The sequence below is a fragment of the Ovis canadensis genome, chromosome 19 (genome assembly GCF_042477335.2).
Source record: "Ovis canadensis isolate MfBH-ARS-UI-01 breed Bighorn chromosome 19, ARS-UI_OviCan_v2, whole genome shotgun sequence".
NCBI classification, from domain to species: Eukaryota; Metazoa; Chordata; class Mammalia; order Artiodactyla; family Bovidae; genus Ovis; species Ovis canadensis.
The window spans coordinates 66,805,305-66,821,340 of NC_091263.1; the positions used below are offsets into that span (position 1 = coordinate 66,805,305).

The following is a 16,036-nucleotide window of genomic DNA, read 5'->3' on the forward strand; positions in this document are numbered from 1 at the left end:
GATCTTGATCTTTTATCTGTCTGCTCTAGTTTTCTGTTTTGTGATTTTTGTCAGGTGTGTAAAAAACACCTTCCAGTGATAAGAATCAATTTTAAGCTAATAACTTTGATAGCATATAAAAATTCTGTGCTTTTCTCTCTTCTTCCACTTTATGTTTTTGATATCACTTTACATCTTTTCATGTAGAAATTATTGTAGCTATAGTGATTTTTAATACTTCTGTGCCTTATCCTTTATACTAGAGTTAAGAGATAACATACCAGCATAATACAGTACTAAAGTCATCCTCAGTATGTGGGAGATTGGTTCCATGACACCCCCCCATCCCTTGTGTATACCCAGAATCCAGGATGTCTAAGTCCCTTGGATAAAATGGAGTAGTGCTTATGTATAAACTTTAAGTCGTCTGAGATTACTTATAATACCGAATGCAGTGTAAATATCATGTACATGGTTGTAAATACTATGTAAATTGTAGCTGGAATAGTGCATATTCAAGGTTTACTTTTTGGAACTTTCTGAGTTTGTTTTCCTCAAATATTTTCAGTCAGTTTCTTGCAGTCTGTGGATGTGGAATTCTTGAATAGGGAGGGCCAACTGTATTTTGAATTTGACCGTGTACTTGCCTTTACCAGTGTGTTTTATATTTCCTTATGTTTTCGTGTTATTAATGTCCGCTCATTTCAGCTTGAAGAACGCCTTTTAGCATTTCTTGTAAGGCAGATCTAGTGATGATGAATGCTCTACACATTCGTCTGACTGGGAAAATCTTTTTTTTTTTAATTTATATATTTCTTTTTTGCTGCACTGGACTCTTTGCTATGAGCAAACTCTAGTTGTGGCCAGTGGGTGCTGCCCTCTAGCTGTGCTGGGGGCTTGTTGCTGTGGCTTCTCTTGTTGCAGATGGGCTCCAGGACACACGGGCTCCAGAAGTTGTGGCCGCGGGCTTAGCTGCCCTGTGGCTGTGGGATCTTAGATTCTGGACGAAGGATCTAACCCATGTCCCCTGCATTGGCAGGTGGATTTTTAACCACAGGACGAACAAGAAGGTTCCTGTGTGGGAGAATCTATCTCTCCTTCATTTCTGAAGGATAGGTTTGCCAGGTAAAGTATTCTTGGTTGGCAGATATTTTTGCTTTGTTTTGTTTTATTGAGATATGGTTGATTCACAATTTGGTGTTAGTTTCAAGTGTACAGCAAAATGATTCAATGTTTTTTATGTATCTGTTCTTTTTAATTATTTTCCCATTTAGGTTGTTTCATAACAACCTTGGTTGGTTATAACAACTTGTTGGTTATCCTTTTTCAGTATAACAGTGTGTGCGTGTCAGTCCCAAACTCCCTAACTGTCCCTCCCACAACCTGTCCTCTCTGGTAACCATAAGTTTGTTCTCTAAGCCTGTGAGTCTGTTTCTGTTTTGTAAATATGTTCACTTGTATAATTTTTTAAAGATTCTGCATATAAATGATATCATACCATATTTCTCTTACTCTGACTTACTTCACTTAGTATGACAGTCTCTAGCTCCATCCTTGTTGGTGCAAATGGCATTATTTCGTCCTTTTTAATGGCTGAGTGATATTCCATTGTAATATGTACCATATCTTCTTTATCCATTCTTCTTTTGATGAACATTTAGGTTGCTTCCATGTCTTGGCTATTGTAAACAGTGCTAAAAAGAACACTGGGGAGTGCATGTATCTTTTCAGACCAGGTTTTCCCTGGATACATGCCCAGGAGTGGGATTGCAGGATCTTATGGTAGTTCTATTTGTAGTTTCTTTAGGAATCTCCGTACTTCTTTGTTCCATAGTGGCTGCTTCAGTTTGTATTCCCACCAACAGTGTAGGAGGGTTCCCTTCTCTCCACCCCATCTCCAGCATTTATTGTTTGTGGCTTTTGATGATAGCCATTTTCACTGGTGTGAAGTGATAGCCATTTTAGTTTTGATTTGCATTTCTGTAATAATTAGCCATGTTGAACATCTCTTCATGTGCCTCTTGGCCCTCTGTAAGTCTTCTCTGGAGAAATGTTTGTTTGGGTCTTCTGCTTATTTTTTGATTGGGTTGTTTCTTCTGATGATACTAAGCCACATGAGCTGTTTGTAAATTTTGGATGCTAATCCCTTGTTGGTTACATCACTGGCAAATATTTTCTCCCATTATATGAGTTGTTTTTAATTTTGTTTATGGTTTTCTTTGCTGTGCAAAAGATTTGAGCTTAATTAGGTCTCATTTGTTTATATTTGTTTTTATTTCCATTACTCTGGGAGACGGGTCAAAAAGATATTGCTGAGATTTCTGTCGTGAGTGTTCTGCCTGTGTTTTCCTCTGAGTTTTATAGTATCCAGTGTCACATTTAGATCTTTTATCCAGTTTGAATTTTTTTGTGTGTATAGTGTTAAATAATGTTTTAATTTTATTTTTTTGCGTGTGAGTTGTCCAGTTTTCCAAGCACTGTTTGGACTGTCTTTCCTCCATTGTATAGTCTTGCCTCCTTTGTTTAGATTAACTGACCATGGGTACATGGGTTTATTTCTGGGCTTTCTGTCCTCTTCCTTTGATCTGTCTTTGTTTCTGTGCCCACACCATATTGTTTGGATAATTATAACTTTGTAGTGTGGTCTGAAGAAAGGGGGCCTTTTCCTCCAGCTCCATTTTTCTTTGTTAGGATTGCTTTGGCTATTTGGGATATTTTGTGTCTCCATACAAATTTTAAGATATTTTGTTCTAGTTCTATTAACAGTGCCATTGGTAATTTGATAGGGATTGCATTGAATCTACAGATTGCCTTTGGTAGTATGTCATTTTACCAGTATTGATTATTCCAATCCAAGAACATGATATATCTTTCCATCTGTTTGTGTCATCTCCAGTTTCTTTCATCAGTGTCATAATTTTCAGAACACAGGTCTTTTGTCTCCTTCTTCCTAGGTACAGTATTTTATTCTCTTTGATATGATGGTAAATGGAGTTGTTTCTTGAACTTCTCTTTCTGATCTTTCATTGTTAGTGTATAGAAATTGAACAGACTTCTATGTTTTCATTTTGTAACCTGCAACTTTACCAGATTCATTAATGAGCTTTAGTAGTGTTAGAATTTCCTGTGTATAGTATCATGTCATCTGTAATAGTGACATTTCACTGGTTCTTTCCCTTTTCCAGTTTGGATACCTTTTATTTCTTTTGTCTTTTCTGATTGCCATGGCTAAGACTTCCAAAAACTCTGTTGAATAAAATGACGAGAGTGGGTATTCTTTGTTCCTGACCTTAGAGGACATGCTTTCAGCTTTTCACCATTTAGTATGATGTTAGCTGTAAGTTTGTCATAAGTGGACTTTATGATGTTGAGGTAGGTTCCCTCTGTGCCCGTTTTCTGGGGAGTTTTTATTGTAAATGGATGTTGTATTTTGTCCAAAGTTTTCTTTACGTCTATTGAGATGATCGTATAGTTTTTAGTCTTCAATTTGTTGATGTGGTGTATCACATTGATTTATGGATATTGAAAAATCCTTGCATCCCTGGGATAAACTCCACTTGGTCATGATGTATATAATCTTTTTAATGTATTGTTGGATTTCGACTGCTAGAATTTTGTTGAGGATTTCTGTGTCTGTCATTAGTGATCTTGGCCTGTTATTCTGTGTGTGTGTGTGGTATGTTTGTCTGGTTTTGGTATCAGGGTGATAGTTGGCCTCACAGAATGAGTTTGGGAGACTTCCTTCCTCTGCAGCAGTTTCAGAAAGATAAGTGTTAGCTCTTCTCTAAATGTTTGACAGAATTCGCCTGTGTAGCCATCTGGTTCTGGACTTTTGTTTGTTGAGAGTTTGTTTTTTTTTTTTTAAGGTAGACACGTTTCTTTTTCTCTTTTTTTTTTAACATATTAATTTTTTTAAAAACAGTAGTCATTGTTTTGGCTGCACTGGGTCTCTGTTGCTGCACGTGCGCTTTCTCTAGCTGTAGAGAGCGAGGGCTACTTTTCCGTTGTGGTGAATGGGCTTCTCTTGCTGCAGAGCGCAGGCTCTCAGGCCTGCGGGCTCAGTAGTTGTGGAGCACAGGTTTAGTTGCCCTACAGCATGTGGGATCTTCCTGGACCAGGGATGGAGCCTGTGTCCCCTGCATTGACTGGCAAGTTCTTAATCACTGGACCACCAGGGAAGTCCTGTTGGGAGTGTTTTAATCAGAGTTTTAATTTCAGTACTTGTGATTGGTCTGTTCATATTTTCTGTTTGTTCCTGTTTCAGTCTTAGGAAATAGTATCTAAGAATTTCTCCGTATCTTCCAAGCTGTCCTTTTCATTGGTGTATGGTTGCTATAATAGTCTATTTTTAAAAAATATATATTACTATAGTTGCCTTATAATGTTTTAGGTACACAGCAAAGTGATTCAGTTACACATATATACATATATTATTTTTCAGATTATTTTCCATTATAGGTTATTAAAGATATTAACTATAGTTCCCAGTGCTATATGGTGAACTTTTGTTTCTTGTTGCATATCTGTTTTTTTCAGTTAGAAATCTAGCATTCTATTCATACTGGGTCAAACTAGTGGAATCAAAATGTCATAAATTTTTTAGTTAGACAAAAATTCATTAGTTTTCTAAAATATATATTATACATGCTATATATATTTATATATACTATGCTTGATAAAGGCTTGAGAAAGAATGTAAAAAAAAAGGAAGGGATGGAGAAATTAGAAAACATAAAGGAAATGGAAGCCCTGAATATGAAATAGAAAAAGTGGAACAAACTAGATAAACGTGAAAGATCATCATATAGTCCAGTTGTTTTTAAGCATGGCTGCTCATTAGAAACATTTCTGGAGCTTTGGAGGAAAAAAGCAATACCTGGACATTTATATTTTTCAAAAATGTAATAGCCTCTTATGATTCTTTGTATTTCTGTGCTGTCAGTTGTAACTTCCTTTTCATTTCTGATCTTGATTTGAGTCATTTCCCTTTTTTTCTTGAAGGGTCTGTCTAAAGGTTTATCAGTTGTTATCTTTTCAAAGAATCAGCTTTTAGTGTCATTGACCTTTGATATTATTTCCTTCATCTATATCTTTATTTTATTTTTATTGGAGTGTCATTGCTTTACTCCATATCATTTGTTTCTGCTCTGATCTTTATGGTTTCTTTCCTTCTACTAACTTTAGGTTTTGTTTGTTCTTTCTCTAGTTGCTTTTGGTGTAAGTTTAGATTGTTTATTTAATATTTTTTTTCCTGAAATAAGGTTGTGTTGCTGTAAAATACTCTCTTAGGTTTGCTTTGGCTGTATCCTGCAGGTTTTGTATCGTTGTGCTTTTGTTTTCGTTAATCACTGGGTATGTTTTGAATTCCAGTTTGATTTCTTCAGTGAGCCACTGGCTGTGTAGTAGCATATTGTCTTCTGTGTGTTTGTGTTTTTAATAGTTTTTTTGCCTTGTACTTTATTTCTAATCTCATAGCGTTGTGGTTGGAAAAGATGCTTGATATAATTTCAACTGTCTTAAATTTACCAAGACCTGCTTTGTGATCCTGTTTTTCTTTTGTTAATAAGATGGTTTGTATTATTTTTTAGGCTTCACGTGTAAGTGGTATTATATAATACTTGTCTTTGTCTTCCCTTGGTGTGATGTACTCTAGGTCCATCCATGTTGGTGCAAATGGCAATATTTCTTTCTTTTTTTAATGGCTGAGAAATACTCCATTATATACATGTGTGTAGGGGTATGTGTGTATCGCATAAAGAACACATGTTCTTTATCCATTCATCTTTTGAGGGGTACTTATCTGAAATGGCAACCCACTCCAGTACTCTTGCCTGGAAAATCCCATAGACTGAGAAGCCTGGTAGGCTACAGTCCATGGGGTCGCAAAGAGTCGGACGCAACTGAGCAACTTTCCTTTCCTTTCCTATCTGTTGTACATAGTACTGTTGAGAACATTAGGGTGCATCTATCTTTTCAAATTAGAGTTTTCAGCTTTTCTGGATATAGGTTGGCAGATTTCTCTCTCTCTATTTTTTCTTTTTTTTGCAGCATTTTGAATAAATCATTTCGTTCTCTCCTGGCCTGTAATATGTGAGAAATCCACTGGTAGCCTTATGGGAGTTTCCTTGTATGTGAGGAATGTTTTTCTCTAGTTGCTTTTAAAATTCTCTTTGTCTTTGATTTTAGGTGATTTCATTATGTTGTGTCTTGAGATCTTTTGCTGCTGCTGCTAAGTCGCTTCAGTCGTGTCCGACCCTGTGCAACCCCATAGACGGCAGCCCACGAGGCTCTCCCGTCCCTGGGATTCTCCAGGCAAGCTGGAGTGTGTTGCCATTTCCTTCTCCAATGCATTAAAGTAAAAAGCGAAAGTGAAGTCACTCAGTCCTTAGCGACCCCATGGACTGCAGCCTACCAGGGTTTTTCCAGGCAAGAGTACTGGAGTGGGTTGCCATTGGATGTCTAAATCTCTTCACAGATTGGGAAGATCTCAGCTATTATTTCTTTAAATAAGTTTTCTGCTGCCCCTTTCTCCCTCTCTCTTCCTCTGGGGACTCCAACAGTTGTTAGGTTGTCTCTCTTCATACTCCATAATTTGTGAAGGCTTTCTTCACTTTTTCATATTTTCTCTTCATTCACCTTAACCTGGATAATTTCAAATGACCTGTCATTGACTTCATGGATTTTTTTTTCTTCTGCTTGATTAAGTCTGTGGTTGGACACAACTGAGCAACCAACACTTTTGTTCATGTATTATTTTTCTGACTTCATTGAATTGTCTGTTTTCTTGCAGCTCAGTGAGGATATCTTTAAAACAAATACTTTGAATTTTCTGTTGGGTAGATTGCAGATCTCCATTTCTTTGGGGTCAATAATTGAAGAGTTACTGTGTTCCTTCGGTGGTGTCATGTTTCATGGAGTTTTCTTACTCCGTGAAGTCTCGTGTTGCTGTCTTTGCACTTGAAGCCATCATCTCTTCCAGGCTTCAGGAGAGATACAGCTTCTGTCAGCCCTGCTAGGGATTTCTCAGAAAATGAAAATTTCATTAGCAGCTACTCGAAATGGTTTTTTAATGGTTATTGAGTTTTAGAATCAACCTGTAGAAAACATATGGGAGATTTTGTAAGAGTTGAAAAAGTGAATATTACATATCTTGACAATCTATGACGATAATAAGCATTAAAATAGCTAAAATCAGAACTGCCTTCTGGTACTGTTTGATAGAAGTCCATGTATACCACTTTTATAATTGAAAAGTAATTGCCATTTCAACTCATAAAAGGTAACTTGGAGGTGATACTCCCATTCTTGATTGAGTGATACTTAGATCAAATGGCTTTGTTTACTTTCATGGAGCTGTGTGCTTATAATGTGTGCTTTTCTGTAATATTTTATGCTAAACTTTAAAAGTTTACTTAATGTTGACTCAATAGTTGTTATAAAAAGGTTAAAAGTACAAAAAGTTGACTTAAACTGCCTTTGCATGTAAGAATATCACATGGAGAAAAGCAAGCACTGTTAGCAACATTTCTTTCCATTCTCTTGTGCTTTTTTTGACCACGTGGCATGTGGAAGTTCCCCAGCCAGGGATAGAGCCCATGCCCCCTCATTGGAAGTGCAGAGTCTTCTAACCAGTGGACCACCAGGAAAGACCTGTTGTGTGTCTTTTGCCTGTATCCTTTACTTAATTTTTTTTCTGATTGGAAAAGTACATGTTCTCTTTGAAAAGTTGCTAAACACAGTAAGGCCATGCTTCTCACAATGGAATAACAATATGATTGACAAAATGATGCCAAGGACCATAGTATGGAAAGTTTCATTAATGGCAAAGAACCCAGAAATTTAAGATTTTTAGGTTAAAAATGGGTTCTCAGATTTCTCTGGCAGTTCAGTGGTTAACACTCCATGCTCCCCATGGATGGTGCACAGGTTCAATCCCTGGTTGGGAATTAAGTCTGCATGGCGTGGCCTTAAAACAAACAAGGGAAAATGTAAGGGTTCTGATTTTGCTCAGCATGTGGTAAGCACACAGTACCCTTTGTCTCTGGCTGCATGTGTGTTAAGTAGCTTCAGTGTGTCCGAAACTGTGCGACCCTATGGACTGTAGCCCACCAAGCTCCTCTGTCTGTGAGATTCTCCAAGCAAGAATACTGGAGTGGGTTGCTGTGCTCTCCTGCAGGGGATCTTCCCAGCCCAGGGATCAAACCCAGGTCTCCCGCATTATAGACACATTCTTTATCATCTGAGCTACCAGGGAAGCCCAAAAAACTAGAGTGGGTAGCCTGTCCCTTCTCCAGGGGAACTTCCAGACTGAGGAATTGAACCAGGGTCTCCTGCATTGCAGGCAAATTCTTTACCAGCTGAGCTACCAGGGAAGCCCAAAAAACTAGAGTGGGTAGCCTGTCCCTTCTCCAGGGGAACTTCCAAACCGAGGAATTGAACCAGGGTCTCCTGCATTGCCGGCAAATTCTTTACCAGCTGAGCTACCAGGGAAGCCCATTCTCTCTGCGTCTCTTACATCTCCAGCATTGGCAGGCAGGTTCTTTACCACTAGTGTCACCTGGGAAGTCCTGGCTAAATACACTTAAATGACTAGGGCCGATGGCATGGACCGGCGGTTGGAAAGGAAACTGTTTTTGTTTTTTCTCTCCATAGAGTATCTTCTAGCATGGACTCAAAGGTAACCCAGAACCTGGAACTGGACACTAGGTTTAGACAGAATTCCAAGAGAAGCCTGTCCTTCTAGGCTGAGGAGTGAGAATGGGATTTCTTAAGAGATTGGAGGGTAGGGATGCAGGAGGAAAGTCTGGTGTCTTGTTTGTTTTCTTCCCTTCCATTTTCTCATGCTCTTGTCTCCCATGAAATTTTGTGGTGGTGAAGGCAATAATGACATTGGCAGCCAGCAGGGAGAGGAATCCTTTTATTTACAGGGATTATGGTCTCAAGAGCATGGAGAAATTTGCTGATTTTGTTCTCAATTCTTACTACTTGACCTGGGAAGCAATCATAGTTCTGGGAGGTGCTCAGCAGTAGAAAGAAATGAAATTCTTTCCTTTCTTGCCAGTAGACCCGCTAAAGGTCCTCTGGGAGCTGGAATGTCTTGGAGAGGTTGTAAAGAGGAACGTCAAAGTCGCTCAGTGATGTCCGACTCTTTGCGACCCCATGGACTGGAGTGGGTAGCCTTTCTCTTCTCCAGGGCATCTTCCCAACCCAGGGATCAAACCTAGGTCTCCCTCATTGCAGGCAGATTCTTTACCAGCTGAGCCACAAGGGAAGCCCAAGAATACTGGAGTGGGTAGCCTATCCGTTCTCCAGCGGATCTTCCTTACCCAGGAAGTGAACCGGGGTCTCCTGCATTGCAGGCGATTCTTTACCAGCTGAGCTGTCAGGGAAGCCCTGTAAACAGGAAGGAACTCAACAAAGTGAACCCGTAATACCGTGTATGAACTCTTAGATTCTCCTAAATATTATCTGTGCATTTGACCCTAAACAGCACACCAGAGGCTAGACTGCTGCCCAAGTCATGTGCCGGAATCTGCACAGTACGCTTGAGACAAGTCAGAATGATACCGCAGGGGCTTTGAAATGATCTGGTGTTGGAACCACAGCCCAGGGAGAGAGGATAGGAATTTGTGGATTGGACTTAATCAGGGAGATTGCTGCTAAAACAAAAATGTGCACTCGCTTCAGCAGCACATACACTGAAATCGGGACAATACAGAGAAGATTAGCATGGCCCCTGTACAAGGATGACATGCAAATTCCTGAAGTGTTTCATCTTTTTTTTCCTTAAAAAACTAGGAATAGAACTACCATATGACCCAAAAATCCCACTACTGGGCATATACCCTGAGAAAACCATAATTGAAAGAGACACATGTACCCCAGTTTTTGCTGCAGCATTGTTTACCATAGCTAGGACATGGAAGCACCTAGATGTCCATTGACGGATGAGTGAATAAAGAAGTTGTGGTACGTGTGTACCATGGAATGTTACTCAGCCAGTAAAAGAACACGTTTGAGTCAGTCTTAATGAAGTGGATGGACCTGAAACCTGTTACACATAGTGAGATGGGTCAGAGAGAGAAGGACAAATACCACATATCAATGCATATATATGGAGTCTAGAAAGATGGTACTGATGAACCTATTTGCAGGGCAGCAGTGGATACATAGACATAGAGAACAGACTTTCGTGGACCCAGTCAGGGAAGGAGAGGGTGGGACGAATTGAGAGAGCAGGATGGAAACATATACACTGCAATATGTGAAACAGTTAGCTAGTGGGAATTTGCTGTATGAGGTAGGGAGCTCAAATCAGGGACTGTGACAGCCTGGAGGGGTGGCTTGGGGTGGGAGGGGGGAGGAGGGAGGGGGCATATGTATACCTTTGGCTGATTCATGTTGATAATGGCAGAAACCAACACAATATTGTAAAGCAAATATCATCCAATTAAAAACTAAAAAAAAAAAAACCCCACCATTTTCTATTGGACTTGAACAAGATCCAGAATACTGTAGCATAGTATCCAAACATTCAAAGTTACTCCACATATAAGCAATCAGGAAAATCTTATCATCTCCTAAGGGGAAAAGACAGTCAACAGATGGCCGTCATGACATAATAGAGATGTTGGAATCAACAAAGGAATTTAAACTATAATTATTAGTTAAAACCTGGCTCTAATACTTGAGGGTGCACATTCTTTTTTATAAGTTTGTTTATATTGGCTGTGCTTTGTCTTTGTTGCTGCGTGGGCTCTTTGGTTGCGGCAGGTGGAGGCTACTCGCTGGTTGTGGCGCACAGGATTCGCGTCGCAGAGGCTTGTCTTGTAGTGGAGCACGGGGTCTGTAGGTGCAGGTTTCAGGCGTTGCGGCTCCCCCGCTCTAGAGCGCAGACTCCATAGTTGCGGCACATGGGCTTAGTTGCTCCGCAGCTTTTGGGATCTTACTGGACCAGGGGTCAAACCCATGTCTCCTGCGTTGGCAGGCAGATTCTCTACCCCTGGACTACCACATTATTCCTCTCGACGGTGAGCATTTCTGAAACAAATGGAAAGATAGACACTTACATTGGAAGTTTTATAACTGAAACTATATTTAAAATTGATTGAGTGGACTCAGTGACAGAATAGAGATATATTAAGAAGTCAGTTAACTTGAAGGTAGAAGGGTAAAACGTATGTATTTGAACAACAGGTTTTTAAAATAAACTGAAGGAAAATGAAGGGATCTTCAGGGGCCCATGGGAAAATAACAAAATGTTTATCTTTCATGTTATCAAAGTCTCAGAAGGAGTGGAGATGGAGTGCCGTAAAAGTGTGTGTGGACATTATAGGATGTTTCTTTTGCAGTTGACATGATATTCTACTTAGAAAATCCCAAGAAATGTACAAAAAAGACTGGAACTGATTATCGAGTTCAGCACAAATGCAGGATACAAGAGCAACATATTGAAATCAGTTATATTCCTTTGTACTAGCGATTAACATGGGGAAACTAAAATTGAAAACAGAACCAGTAAAAAAAAATTGGGTGTAAATCTAATAAAACATGTACGACACTTGTACGCTAAAAACAGTAATGATTAACATAATACAGTAATGATTAAAGAGGGAGTTCCTGTGAGGGGTTACGACTCTATGCTTCCATTGCAGGGGACATGAGTTCAATCTCTGGTCAGGGAACTAAGATCCCATAAGCTGCAGTGCTGCCAAGGGCGGGGGGCGGGGGGGGTGGAATAAAAGATAAAATAAATAGAGACATTTTGTTCATAGGTTGGAAGACTAAACATAGGAGCAACATCAATTCTTCTCAAAATTGATAATGCAAGTTTATTGTAATTCCTATCAAGATTTTTTTTAGACGTAGACAAGATTACTCTAATATCTATATGGAAAGGCAAAGAAACTAGAAAGGGTAAAACAATTTTGAAGAAGAGTAAAATGAGAGGAATCTCTTTACCCATTTCAAGACTTTAGAGCTACAGTCATCAAGACCTCGTGGTGTTGGGGGAGGGATGGACACACAGATCAGTGGAACAGTTTAGAAAACCTAGAAATAGACTCACAAGTACAGCCAGTTGCTTTTTGACTGAATGTTTGTGTCCCGCACAAATTCTTATGTTGAAACCCTCAGTGTGATTATGTTAGGAAGTCATAGCCTTTGCGGGGGATAGTTAAGTCGTGAGGGTGGAGTCCTCATGAATGGGAACCTGCCCTGGTAAATGAGGCCGCAGAGAGCTCTGACTGCTTTTTCTGCCATGTGAAGGCACGGTGAGAAGACGGCGTCTGTGAACCAGGAGATGGGCCCTCAGCAGCAGCTGAACCTGCCAGTGCCTCGGCTTGGACTTCCTAGACTCCAGAAGTGGCAAGAGTAAATATTTATTGTTTAAGCAACCCAGTGTATGCTATTTCTGTTGTAACAGCCCAGAGGGCTAAGACAGGTGCCAAGGCAATTCAGTGGAGGAAAGGTAGTCTTTTTAACATGCGGTGTTGCAACAATTGGTTATCCACGGGGAAAAACAAAATGCACACCTAACCTCACATCTACACAAAAAAGTGACTCACATGTTTCATAGAATTAAGGTGGGCTCAGACAGTAAACAATGGCCTGCAATGCGGGAGACCCAGATTTGATCTCTGGTTCCAGAAGATGGGCGGAGAAGCCTGGTGGGCTGTAGTCCATGGGGTCGCAGAGAGTCCAACACCACTGAGCCACTAATATACAAGAATTAAAAATTTTAGGAGAAAACATCAGAGAAAAATTTCAGAAGTAAGGCTTCGTGAAGAATTCTTTTTTAAAAATTTATTTTTTGTCTATTGTAGCATTTTAATTTTTTTCCCTTTGACTGTGCTGGGTGCTCATTGTTTTGCATGGACTTTCTCCAGTTGCGGCGAGCAGGGGCTACTCTGCACGAGTTTCTCATCGCTTCTCATTGTGGTGGCTTCTCAGGTTGCAGAGCACAGACTCTGTAGAGTGAAGGCTCCAGTAGTTGCGGTGTGCAGGCGCTAGGGTGCGTGGGCTTCAGTCGTTGTGGCTTGTGGCCTCAGTAACTGTGGCTTGCAAGCTCTAGAGCGCCGTCTCAGTGGCTGTGGCCCACTGACTTAGTTGCTTCTCAGCATGTGGGATCTTTCCAGACCAGGGATCGAACCTGTGTCCCCTGCTTTGAAAGGTGGATTCCTATCCACTGCACCACCAAGGAGGTCTGGTGAAGAATTCTTATACATGGCACCTAAAGCATGACCCGTAAAGGGGAAAATAAATTAGGATAAATAAAAGAATTTTTAAGAAGACAGGTTACAGATTTGAAGAAAATATTTGTGAACAGCATATCTGGCAGGGACTTACATCTAGAATATCTAGAATATATTATATAAGGAAATCTCAGCAACTCCTAAATACCTAGTGGATCAAAGAAGAAAGTACGTGAGGCATTAGGAAATACTTCTGAGATGAATGAAAACAAAACAAAAATTCACAAATACAGAAGCTGTGGGATACAACTAAAGTTGTATTTAGAGGGAAATTTACAACTGTTAGTGCCTGTATTAAGAAAGAAAAAACAGATCAGTAACCTTAAGAAACTAGAGAAAGAAGAAAAAGAAGCTAGAAAAGAGAAAAATAAACCCAAAACAAACAGAAGGAAGAAAATAATAAAGACTAGAGTGTAAACACATGCAGAGAGACTAGGAAGATAGTGAAGTACATAAAAGCTAGAGTTTGTTTTATTAAAAGATCAACAGAGAATAAGAGGAAGCTCAAATAACTGGAATCATTACAGAAAGTGGGGACGGGACGGGACCACCAACCTTCAGTAATAAAAATGACTATAACACTATGAACAGCAAATATTATGCTAATAAATTCGATAGCCTAGGTGAAATAGACAAATTTCTGGAAACACAAACTAACAAAATTTATTCAAGAAGAAATAGAAAATCTGAATAGACTTGACAGATAAAGAGATTGAGTTAATAGTTTAAAAACTTCCCACACAGAAGGAAAAAGCCCAAGATCAGATGGCTTCACTAGTAAATTCTGTCAAATCTTTAAAGAAGATTTAACTAACTTTGACTGGACAGACTTTTGTTGGTAAAGTAGTCTCTGTTTTTTAATATGCTGTCTAGGTTGATCATAGCTTTTCTTCCAAGGAACAAGTGTCTTTTAATTTCATGACTGCAGTCACCATCTGCAGTGATTTTGGAGCCCCCCAAAATGAAGTCTCTTCACTGTTTCCATTGTTTCCCCATCTATTGACCATGAAGTGATGGGACTGGATGCCATGATATTAGTTTTCTGAATGTTGAGTTTTAAGTCAACTTTTTCACTCTCCTCTTTCACTTTCATCAAGAGACTCTGAAGTTCCTCTAGGCTTTTCGCTTTCTGCCGTAAGTGTGATGTCATCTGCCCATCTGTATATGAGGTTATTGATATTTCTCCCAGCAATCTTGATTCCAGCTTGTGGTTCATTCAGCCTGGCATTTCACATGATGTTGATGTATTCTGCGTATAAGTTAAATAAGCAGGGTGACAATATACAGCCTTGATATACTCCTTTCCCGATTTGAAACCAGTCTGTTGTTCCATGTCCAGTTCTAACTGTCGCTCCTTGACCTGTATACAGATTTCTCAGGAGGCAGGTAGGGTGGTCTTGTATTCCCATCTCCTGAAGAATTTTCCACAGTTCATTGTGATCCACACAGTCAAAAGCTTTGGTGTAGTCAATAAAGCAGAAGTAGATGTTTTTCTGGAACTCTTGCTTTTTCGATGATCTAGTGAATGTTGGTAATTTGATCTCTGGTTCCTCTGCCTTTTCTAAATCCAGCTGGAACATCTGGAAGTTCACAGATAATGTACTGTTAAGCCTGGCTTGGAGAATTTTGAGCATTACTTTATTAACGTGTGAAATGAGTACAATTGTGCAGTAGTTTGAACATTCTTTGGTATTGCCTTTCTTTGGCATTAGAATGAAAGCGGACCTTTTCCAGTCCTGTGGCCACTGCTGAGTTTTCCAAATTTGCTGACATATTGAGTGCAGCACTTTCACAGCATCATCTTTTAGGATTTGAAATAGCTCAACTGGAATTTGATCGCCTCCACTAGCTTTGTTCATAGTGATGCTTCTTAAGCCCCACTTGACTTTACATTCCAGGATATCTGGCTCTAGGTGAGTGATCATACCATTGTGGTTATCTGGGTCATGAAGATCTTTTTTTGTACAGTTCTGTGTATTCTTGCCACCTCTTCTTAATATCTTCTGCTTCTGTTAGGTCCACACCATTTCTGTCCTTTATTGTGCCCTTCTTCGCATGAAATGTTCCCTTGGTGTCTTTAATTTTCTTGAAGAGATCTCTAGTCTTTCCCATTCTGTTGTTTTCCTCTATTTCTTTGCATTGATCACTGAAGAAAGCTTTCTTATCTCTCCTTGTTATTCTTTGAAACTCTGCATTCAAATGGGTGTGTCTTTCCTTTTCTCCTTTTCCTCTCACTATCCATTAGGGAAATGCAAATCAAGATCAAATGAGATACCTATACACTCTATTAATCCTACTAAAATAAAGAATAGTAGCAATATCAAATGCTGGTGAGGATGCCAAGAAACAAAGTCCATCTGGTGGAAAGCGGTGTGGGCACTCTGGAAAATATGTTGGCAGTCTTAGGTTGTATAGTACATTTTATGTTTCCTAGCAGTTTCGCTTCTGGGTATTTATTCCAGAGAAAGGAGAGAGTAAATATTTGTGGTAAGAATAAGCATGATGGGTCCAGTATGGCTGAAATTTAGGGGAGATGGTAAGGCTTTTCAACAAGTGGTCTTGGAAAGCTTTGAGACAGAGCCTGCAGTCTATGTTGTCTTTTGCATCTCTTTTCCTACTCTCTTCTTGGGGCTTTGACACATTTATTTTTCTTGGTTGAGTGTTTAACTTTTGTGAGTTGGTTGAAGAGAATTTTAAATGCTGAAAGTTTGGTGAATACAGGCACAAAATAGACCATCATCTCTTTTTTAAAAAAGTAATGTTCTATGTTAATGTATGTTACGTGTATGGATTTTTCTAAAACT

At 39.4% G+C, this 16,036-nt stretch overlaps 1 protein-coding gene and 1 non-coding gene across 7 annotated transcripts in view; both read left to right on the forward strand.

Moving 5' to 3' along the window:
• SCAP (SREBF chaperone) overlaps nucleotides 1-16,036 on the forward strand; it is a 96,731-nt gene that overhangs the window by 28,515 nt on the left and 52,180 nt on the right. The window contains exon 1 of one of the 6 annotated variants that reach the window (XM_069561612.1): nucleotides 12,247-12,351. The exons of the other annotated variants lie outside the window; for them this stretch is intronic. The gene's annotated coding sequence lies outside the window, so the exon portion shown is untranslated. Of the gene's footprint in view, nucleotides 1-12,246; nucleotides 12,352-16,036 lie in introns of those variants that run through there. 6 annotated transcript variants of the gene reach the window in all.
• On the forward strand, nucleotides 9,652-9,760 carry LOC138424942 (U6 spliceosomal RNA). Its single transcript, XR_011251037.1, has one exon. It is a non-coding gene; the product is annotated as a U6 spliceosomal RNA (small nuclear RNA).